Below are 11,233 nucleotides of genomic sequence, written 5' to 3' on the forward strand. Positions count from 1 at the left end.
CTGACTCTGCCACCTCCAATCTGTTGCATATATTGGGCTAGGTATAGCCCATTTAGAAACTAAACTTTACTGTTTTTAATAGTTTACCATGCATTCAGCAACATTATATTCTTCTATAGGTTTCACCATGGCAGTATACAGTATTTGACATTTTTGTTGTTATAAAATCTGTATTATATAGGTCACACCTAAAACATTGTAACAGGCAAGAAGAAAATGGTCTTGGACAACTGCTTTATGCTGTGTGAAAGCAACATAAAACACACTTACTATTAAGTGGAATGTTTTGTGCATCACATCAAAGGTACCATAAAGCTTTGTTCCTTCCTAATAAACTCTTTTGTCCATCTTATCAGCCTTTACAAGGATATGTTAAACGGTTGTGTGTTTCTATGTTTCTGAGCAATTTTGCGAAAAAAATTTAAAGCAGTATTAAACCCAAAACCAATGTAAAATATTTCAGCTTACCAATCATTAGATGTGGCTGCATCAGTCTTATTTTCTTTGGCTTTTTCCCTCTGTCTCCATCTGGTGATCTGACCAGTAACACACCTCCTATTTTAGTGAGACACCACTCTAGATGAATGAGCACAGGAGGCACAGACAGCAGCATTGTCTGTGGGGGCTTAAATGAAATATCAAATTTGAATACACTACACTAACTAATTTAATGAAAACTCCAACTCACTCTTTATAATCAGTTACAGTGAACTGTTTTTTTTTCCTTTTGGGATAAAGGCTTTACATGAATAAATAAAAGCTGATCATTTTCTCATTCATGTAAACTAATGCATTTTGCTGGAGAGTTTGAGCTTTTGAAAAACAGACTTGCTGGCTGGATCACCAGATGAACATAGAAGAAAAAAAGCCTAAGGCCTCATGCACACTGCTGCTCATTTTTTGAGTTCAATCGTTTTTGGTGTTTTTTTTTGCCAAAGCCTCTGAACTTAACTCAATACAAGCCTATGTGTGCAAGCAACCATAATGTAGATTTATATCAGCAGCAGAGTTAAACGTCCCTATCCTGAAGAAAAAATGCTGAACGCGGCAAAATGCGTCTGGATGCATCAAACCACACCTAAAGGCTAACCACATTTAGCACTTGGGCATGTATTCATTTTAATGACAAGTACTCTGGCCAATGAAATGAATACACATCCAAGCATTAAACACCGTTTTTGCCACGTTTAGCATTTTTCTACTGGCAGCAGAAAAAAAGGTTCCAGTGTACATGTAGCCTAAAAAAGAAAATTAATGTAACCATAACATTTAACAGTTGGTAAGCTGCAATATAATAAATGTTTGCTTTTGAGTTTAATACTGCTTTAAAGCGATAGTAAACTCAACTTTTGAATTTGTACCTGTGGGTAATCCTATAATAAGGCTTACCTGTAGGTACCTGTAGATACAGTGGTACTATGGCTGTCACGGTAGTGACATCATCGCAACTTAGCCATTCAAGTGGCTGCACCACTGGAGAGCTTCATTTTAAGGTAAGTATGCGGTGCATACTAGCACTTTATGGCCTTAACCACCCAGGGCCCTTTTTTTTTTTAAGAAAATTTACTACTGCTTTAACACTTGGAACATAGTTGCATGTCTCTTTATATACTGCAGCCAGGGGCGGACTGACCATTTGGAAACTCGGGCACTGCCCGAGGGCCCGGGGCCAGTAGGGGGCCCCATGAAATGCCCCTGGTACCTTTTTATAGGTTTTTTTGAGTGTGGGCAAGGACACAGGGGCCCCATGATCTCCTTTTGCCCGGGGGCCCCATGAGTTGTGAGTCCGCCCCTGACTGCAGCTTAGCAGTCCTTGGATGATGTACTGTAGCTGTATCCTGCAAAAAACACTCTTCCTGTCCTTGGTGGCTACACTTGCTCCTCCACTGTCTGGACTTCAAACATGCCAGCTTTTGTTTATCTCAGTTACATGGGGGATGGGGAAATTAGTAGTTTACAGAAGACAGACAACATTTCCAGTTCAGCTCACTTGAAGTAAGAAGGACACTGCACTTCCAGAAAGATACAGGTAATTTCTGTATTTGTTACACATATTATTAGCCTGAAAAATGTTAATGCAGCCACCACATCTAAGGACTAATAAACTGAAATAAGTAATAGAAACTATAATGATCAAAATTAGCAACCAAGAATTAATAATAACCAAATTGTGTCAGATGCAGACAAGGTAGCTGTGAAGGAACACTTGCCAGAGAACTACATCCTCACCACTGGGACACAGGACCAAGGTATTATAGCTGGGCATTTCACCCAAGACTTGAAGAGACTAGCTTAGATGCCAAACAGAGACTCTTTATTGAACAGAAAACACAGGTTTCTACACAATCCAGAAATAGGGGCAGTGCCCCACATGAACAATAAAACAATATTACACATTGAGATAAACATACCACACTGATTAGGTTAGAGCTTGACAACAGTACAGCCAACAGCTATCACTGATGTAATTAACAGCAAGCTAATCAACAGCCAGGCGCGCAGACAATGCTTTGATTAATCAGGGAGCGCACCGCAGGCAGCCCAGCAACAAACCCACCCCTGAATACACAAAGTACATTACACATGCTGTCATTGAAGTGTTTTCTTTCACTTGTATAATCTGTCCATCATAAGACAAAATTAATACAATATTCCAACAGTCTGAAAAGTGGAATTAGTTTATCTTCATAGATTTCTTGAGAGAGATTGTTGATAAATATTTCTGTCCCAAATAGAGAAGCTTCTCCAACCCAGTCTGCATGAGGGTCACCATATTTCCTCTGACCACTAACCTGTACAAGATTAATGTTACATCTTTCCACCCACTCCAGAAGGGAAGATTTATTGTCTTTATGCAGAGAATTAATCCAAGCCTCGCTCTCAGCGTTCATCACATTGTTGTCCATCATTAGAGAATGGTTTCCCTTCATGGGCCATAATCAGTGGGCAGAAGGCTAGTCCCTAGTCCCTCCAAAAGCCCCTGGGGGACAGTACATGAGACAATACAGTAACAAAACAATACACGAGGGGTTCGAGGGCCCTACTCTTTCGAGCTTACAATCTAGGAGGGAGGGGATAGTGGTACAGGAGGAAGTGGCTGTGGGGGATGGAGTAGTAGAAGGAGTGTAGAGTGTAGATCAGCAATTAGGTGAGGGTGGGGTAGGCTTCCCTGAAGAGATGGGTTTTCAGGGTGCTCCTGAAGGTGAGGAGGGAAAGTGACAGTCTGATGGATTGGGGTAGAGAGTTCCAGAGGATGGGAGAAGTCCTGGAGAAGTCCTGCAGTCGGGCGTGGGAGGTGGAGACCAGGGAGCTAGAAAGTAAGAGGTCTTGTGAGGAGCGAAGATTACGGGTAGGGTGGTATTTGGGTATCAGGTCAGTGAGGTAGTTTGGGGCAGCGTTATGAATGGCTTTGTACGTCAGTGTTAGTAGTTTGTATTTAATGCGTTGGGCAATCGGAAGACAGTGGAGGGATTGGCAGAGGGGGGTGGCAGATACGGAGCGGTTAGTAAGGTGGATGAGTCTGGCCGCTGAGTTCAGGATAGACTGAAGCGGGGATAGTCTGTGATGAGGTAGGCCGGTGAGGAGGGAGTTGCAGTAGTCAAGTCGTGAGATAATAAGGGAGTGAACGAGTTGTTTAGTAGTGTCTGGGGTTAGAAGCGTACGTATTTTGGAGATGTTGTGGAGATGGAGCCTGCATGAGTTTGCCAACGATTTGAGATGGTGAAAAGGTAGACTGGGACTTAGACTCCACGTCCTGGGGAATCCCATTCTGTGGATCACTAGAGATTCTGCCGGGCGGTGCCTGACATAGAGATTGAAGATGTGGGTGAGGGAGCATAGGATGGAGGAGGAGGGTGACCGAAGGAGTTCTGTGGGGACAGGGTCAAGGGGGCAAGTGGTGAGGCAGGCTTCCGAGAAGACCTTAGTGACCTCCTCAGTGGTAGCAGTGCTGAAGGAGCGGAGTGTTGGGGAGGATAAGGTGTGCGGGATGTTTCCAGTCCCATGTTCTGAGAAGACACTGTTTAGCCTCAAATGTTGACACATGTGTATGTTGATAATTATCAGCAAAGATGTATGCAAGTACTCCGAGTACTAAATGGTTTTTAGGGTGATGGAGGGACATTCATGCAAATAAAACTGGTCACACATTACAATTAAATACTTTAGTAGCATCCTTAAAATACAAAGTGTGGGCATTTGGCCAGTGTCCTGTTGATATGACAATATGATTAATTTTCTCCCTGATACCTAAATTGACTTTGATCCTCCCTACCTAGATGACGATAACGATGGTCTCTATTTGGTGGATACTTGTTATCTTGCATGGAGGTTTTTGCAGTTTGAAGGTGAGTTCTTCTCCAAAGATATTACTATGCAGATACAATTATCTCATGGCAAGGTATTGCAGCAATTACAAACACAATGCAGAATAGGTGAAAGTTTTCCACCCATCTATCTTAGGGAAAACAGCTGCCTATCAATGGCCATCTTTAGGATTTGTATACATGGGTGTGACTGATTTGCTTATGACTTTCTTTGGATGTCTTTCGAAATTGCTGTTGAGCTGCTTTTGCATTTAAATTGACTTATAAAATATGAAAGAGACACAAATAGTAGGTTGTTATACAAGTCCTTATATTGCTACAAAAATATAGTTTATACAATATCTCAATATCCTTCAATTTCCTAGTGCATTTATATGTTCATTTTCATCTTTCGTGGGATAGTCTACTTTAAAAGTCTTCCTTTAGCATGGTGAGCCTTTTAACTACTAGATAAATGGGGGAAAAAAGAATGAAAGAGAAACATCAAAGTCATTAGGCAAGCATTAATTTTAGATAATAATTATGAATTAAGGATGCAATCTGAATTATGCATAGCCTAAATTCTTTAAAGTGACATTCAGAGGAAAATTGGAATAATCCCTGTGTATAAATTCTAGTTTGCCTTTCACGTTATATAAAGTAACTGAATAAGACTCTAATGTTCCTTTTTTTATAATTCTTCATAATATCTCATATTATATTAGAGTATTATTTTTTTTTGTTTTGTACTTGTATGATTGAGGAAGGTACAAACAAGTGGCAACCACCCCAATCTCTAACTAGTTTTACAGTAAGGTGTACTTGGATAGGGCAATGCACATTACAAACAAAAATCTCCAAGCACGCCTACGGGCTTTTTTTTTTTTTAGCGGGCTGGCAAGGTATACTTCCCCTATGTGCTTTAAAGGGTGTGTATTTTACAGGTTCTCCTTAGCTCCTCTGTTGAAAGATGCTGGTTGTTTACAGAGCTTGACTATTCAAGCTGAAATCTAAATGCAGAGCTGAGTGAGCTAGAGTAGTGACTCATCTAACTCCTATTAGATTAGAATAATAGTCAATTAAAAAAAAAAAAAACTCAAATATCACAGTGAAAAGAACAAACTACATAATTTTGGCAGTAACTGCCATTTTCTATCTTTTGAAAATACCTAGTAAACCTGGCAGGGCTTGGGAGTTCTTTAAATAGGGTGACAACACAGATTTTCTTGCAGTGGAATCATTGCAGCATTGTCGAGCTAGAAATAGGGTTTCCCTGGAGCAAGCAAGTATTAAAAAGCTGTAGGCATCAAACTGACAGTTGGCCTGTTGGTTCAGTACCAAGTCTTAATCGGTCTAAAGGAAGACCACTTCTGGTGTGCTCTTTTTAGAAAACCCATAATGCTATGTGAATTTTGTATCATTTTTACACCCCACCTTGTATTAAAAGTTTATTTGCAAAACATTTCATATACTTAGCAAAAACATGTACTGTAATACACAAATTTTAAAAATGTAAGTGTAAAAAATAAAAAAATTGGACCCAAACTTTTATAGACTCAGACTAGAACATTAATCAGAGCAGTCCCTATAAAAATTATTATACAGTCCTCAGTCCTTTAACCTAAACTGTTATAAGAAATAATGCCTACCTATTAGCAGTTTAAAGCCAGCCATAGAGCAATCTAATTTTGGGTGGTTCAGCAGGAAGTGGCCAAAACTCAATCCATCTCTGGCCAGGGTAGTTTTACTGAAGCTGATCTATCAATCGACTTCAGTACAAACAGCCTGTTGGTTTTTTTTCTATGACCTGCTTTAGTCTGCTCCTGACGTCTTGCAACTGAGCACAGTCATTGCAGCAGTGGAACACTCGGTTACTATTAAATCATAATCTCCAGCCAAAACAAAGTCATTGGTAAAATAAAGTGAGACAAATATCATTATAAGAGAGAAAAAGAACAGGTAGCATCATGTTCCACTTTGTGACACTTTTTGTAAGTTATCTCCTGAAATTGTAATTGGAGTATGGTAGTTTAATTATTCAAACTTTATCAGTAAAAGGCCTTTAAAAAAAACAAAAAACAAAAAAATTCACATTTTAGCACAGTATGACAAGGTGTCCTGGCTTTGTCTTGTGGTCATTGTGCATGCTGTGTCACAACTGTATTCCTGAGAACATCTGGATCCAACCCAACCAGGCTGGGTAGACGGTGCAGGACTCCATGGTCTGGTAAGTGTCTGTTTCTTAAATCAGGAGCTACACTTTTGTGGCTGCTGACTTTTAACTTTTTACAACTCTGGCTGACATTCCTCTATATGAAAAGAAGACATGGACAACTTTTAGGTTTATTTATTAAATTATTGAATTATTTTGTATGATAATGTGCAACCCAGAGAAGATTGTGTCAGAATTTGCTAGTTGCCTGTCACTCATATATGCCTTGACCAATTTTGTCTCACCGACAGTAGCTGATGTACGTGCATCCCTTTGGGAAACATTGCAAACACCCATGTACTTAACTGAGTTGTAGGGGTGATTAAATCTCTAAAGAGCAATAACTGGTCTGGCCATTTTGGGTTTACAGCAGTGTACTACAAACACTATGAGGACCTTTTAGCTCCCTTGTTAGTAAACACTTTAAATGACTTGCACTGGACAAGTACTTGACTTGCACTGGACAAGTACCCTAGAATTTGGCTTCAAATATGTGGCATCTACATATACTGTCCCTAAAATGATATGTAATTGTAAGCTCTGCTTTTATTTAAAGGTAAAAAAAATATGTTAATCAGATCCACTTTTGCTGGCTAGAAGAACTGTGTTTTGGAGTAAGATTGTTATCTACAAATTGAGAGTATTGGCAGTTTTTCTATTTATCAACATAATTATCTATCTCATAAATATATAAAGACAATGAGGAAGAATGTGATCTATGACTTGTCTACTTCTCAAACAGTACACACTCAAGATTGAAGCAAACATTCATATGACTTTAATAAAAACACCCATTAGAATATGACTATAACAGACAGGCAATAATGTTCATTGTTACTTAATGTACTTAAAGTGTTGAATAAGCTAATGACATCTATTTTGTGCTACTCGTTACACAATGACGTTCATTTGTCATTACATATCCATTAGTGATATTACTTTATGTTGACAGATTCTGTTCTGTAAAGATCAGTAGTTTTCAGTGTTGCGAGTAAGCCTGTTCTCTTTTGGACTGCAGAACTCTGTCACTGAAAAAGGTAAGTATGCTTTAGAAGCAGTTGAGACATGGTTTGAAATAAGTTTAGGGGTTAAACACAGATTAGTGTTCGCTGTTAGGGGTTAGCAAGTTAAGGTTACCTGTTAGTGCTAATATTAGATTCTAGCAATTATGTGATAAGATTCACAATGCAGTTCTAGTGCTAAGGTTGCTGAGAATAGGTATCAGGTGCAATATTTCCTGTGATGATCAACTTTTTTCAGCACCAAGATCAGTCCAGTTGCTTATTTTTAAGCAGTCATACATTTATTTCTATTATTTACAACTATATACAAAGGCGGTGTACAATGCTCCAAAATAAAACTACAAAAACCTAGCTTCGTACCAGCACTATCTTTTACATCAACAATTGTGACTAGTGATGAGCTCAGGTGTGATGCGTCCAACCTTAACCCACGTGAGTGAGCCCATGAGGAAGCAATCAGCTGTACTGGGTCAGTCATCTGTGGCTGTGGCATGTACACACACAAGGGGCATGTATACTTGCTGCTGCAGGGTGGGGAAAGCCTCCGCTGCAGATGATTGGCCTGGTACAGATTTCTGGTGAGATCGCTCCTCTGGGTTCAGACTAGGGTCTGAATATGACTGAGATCATCCCCTATCCTCATTAACAAAATGAACAAGCCTAGCTTGTCAGTCTCACTATACAGATATCACAAACTGCTAAATTCAGCCGATGCAATGGAGTGAGCATGCAAATTTGGTGTGCATGGAGAATTAGCACTTTTTTTTACCCCTGCATGCTGTGTGTTACATCCCCGACCCTTACATTCTGTGCAAAATCTACTTCTGACCCCTGCCTTCTATGGGTTAGACAACCCTAACCATTGAGTGACTGTAAGTTATATACTTCTGATCCCTGCTCTCTGCTCATTACACATCACTGGCCTCTAAATTCCCACCATTGTCCCCTGCACCACTTGTGTTATGTACACATGACCCTTACATGCTGTGCATTTGGTACCAATGACCCCTGCACACTCTGCATTAAACATCGTTAACCCTTACACTCTTGCAGTACAGTTCGAATTATCAGTTAGTCAGTACTCCAGGTGCAGTTCCCAACTCCTAACTATCCAATCCTGAGCAGCTGGAAATATCTTATCCTCCTCGGGTAAGAATAATAAAGTGAAGCAAAAAACAGCATTCTATTCCTAAGGCCAATACTATACTATAAACGCTTTCCCTGGTATAATCATATAGTATTAGAGTCTGTGTAACTGTGAAAAAAAAACATATTATAATCCCCACAACATATGAATCTTTCTGCAAATCTCACATCTGTTTTTTTTGGCTCTGTGCCCACAGTGTGAGTAAAACTATCACCAGATATTCTGACCCTTATGTATCAATGTTTCAAATCAGTCTTGATGCAAACATCTTTCTCTCCTCCAGATGTCTACTTTCTTCTTGCCAATACTCTCCAGATATTCCACTGTCCTTCATGCAAAAATGTAAAAATACTGTGTCCATAGTATAACATATCATATTAACCATTTAATACAAAAAATATGCTTACACTACTTATAAACACAGTGCTCTCAAAATAGTACTACATGTACTTGTGCAAATTCACTCCAGATCCACCACTGTGTTGAAACCCCATGCAGACTGATTTTCACCAGAATATGTGACCCATGGTTCCCATAGGGTCCAAACAAGTTCAACATATAGGGACACAACCCAAACTTGCTCACTTCTTATGCTCCAAACGCACTCCAAATATTGCAAAGGCCCCTCAGATTACTCAAGAGAATAGTATGGGAAAACACAACTCATAGTGTAGTAGGATTAAAAACACTGATGTGCTTACATCTAGAATCCTTACATCCTTTCATCCAGAAGACAAAATCTCATGTAATGGTAAAAAAAAGATGTTGGACCCCCCAAATTATGTTTCTTGTCTGTGTGATATACACTCCCGACACCTGCACTCAAACTTTTGGCATGTGCTACATGTGACCCATGCACTCGTGCACTGCATTCTTATTCTCCTTGGGTTCGCCAAGGATGCCTCAGGTCTTTTACAGTCCTGGTAATGCCCCTGCTATGGATATTCAAATATTTATGTATAGGAAATGTTAAGTCACAATACCTCCTGAACTGTGGAGCGTAAACGTTTCTTCCGCAAATTGGCCTTTTATGAGGAGGGCGAACAGACTGGTCGCCTCTTGGCTAAAATAGCATACTCTCATCGGGTGTCCCCCTCTATTGGTACATTAGGAACATGAGATGGTTCAGTAGCTAATTCCCCAGATCATATTATAGCTGAACTAGTGCACTACTATATCAATCCAAACAAGACTATTCAGAGGACTCACTACCCACCTATCTCCGAGACATTCAATTACCATGCCTCTCTAATGCTTCAAGGAAGCAGCTTGATACCCCTCTGACCTTAGAGGAGCTGCAGTTAGTGACCAGCTTATTTCCTAACTCGAAGGCCCCGGGGGAGGATGATTTACCTATGGAAATGTATAGATAATATGCTGAAACCATCCTGCCACGCTTACTAGAAATGTCTAATGATGCAAGGGAACATCATGCCTTTCACTACCCATGACCAAAGCCAATATAGTTCTGTTATTTAACGGTAAATACCCATTAGACCCTGGCTTATATAGACTCATTTCACTCCTTCAGAATGACATTAAAATATTGGGGAAAGTTTTAGCCCTTAAGGCCCATAAGGCATTTGACAGCATTGAAAAGACATATCTTTTGGGCCATTATGCCTAAATTTGGTTTTGGAGAAGGTTTTATATCTTGGGTTCAGATACTATACAATGACCCTAAGTCTGTTACTAGGGAGGCGAGAAGGGTGTCCCTAGGTTTATGCCTTTTACAGAGGCACCAGTCAGGGTTGCCTCCTGTCCCCACTCCTTTTTGCCTTTGCCATTGAGCCTATGGATGCCCTCATTTGGTCCAATATGTTAATACACGGGTTTCATTAAGTAAATTGAATAAACATTACCCAATGCATTTCCTTATTCAAAATTATGGAATAAGGTTAGAATGATGCAACAGATTACGGGATTTACAAGATTTAGCCATATCTGGGATAATAATCAATATTAAGAATTGGCAATATTACAATATAGCACAAAAATTGAAACAATATGATATTACCCACCTATTCCTCATTTTTCATAACGGGAGGTTATGTCCCTTTTTCAGACCTTCAGTTGGAGTTCCAACCACCTAACACCATGCAGTTTTACTATGTGCAATTTCAACATGCAGTGAGAGCTCAACTAGGCATGGATCTCTGGGTGCTGTCCCCAAATCCTATATTCAATTATATGACTTCCTATAAAGGGTTTATATACCGCTGTAATGCTATGCTACTAAATATTTTTCTTCAGGATTATCCTTTAAAGTGGTCTCCAACTGGGAAAAGGATATTAGGGTAATGGAGGAGGAGCAGTGGGAGGAGGCTCTTTTGGTGGTTCAGCATACTTACATATAGTTACATAGTTAGTCTGGCTGAAAAAAGACAAAAGTCCATCTAGTTCAACCATAAATAAAAAAAATTATAATCCTATACCCACAGTTGATCCAGAGAAGGGCAACAAAACCAAGCAAAGCATGATCCAATTTGCTCCTGCAGCGGAAAAATTTCCCTCCTGATCCCCCCAGAAACAATTGGATATTCACTGG

The sequence above is a fragment of the Staurois parvus genome, unplaced genomic scaffold (genome assembly GCF_062004578.1).
Source record: "Staurois parvus isolate SC_StPar_1 unplaced genomic scaffold, SC_StPar_1.0 ptg000175l, whole genome shotgun sequence".
Classification (NCBI taxonomy): domain Eukaryota; kingdom Metazoa; phylum Chordata; class Amphibia; order Anura; family Ranidae; genus Staurois; species Staurois parvus.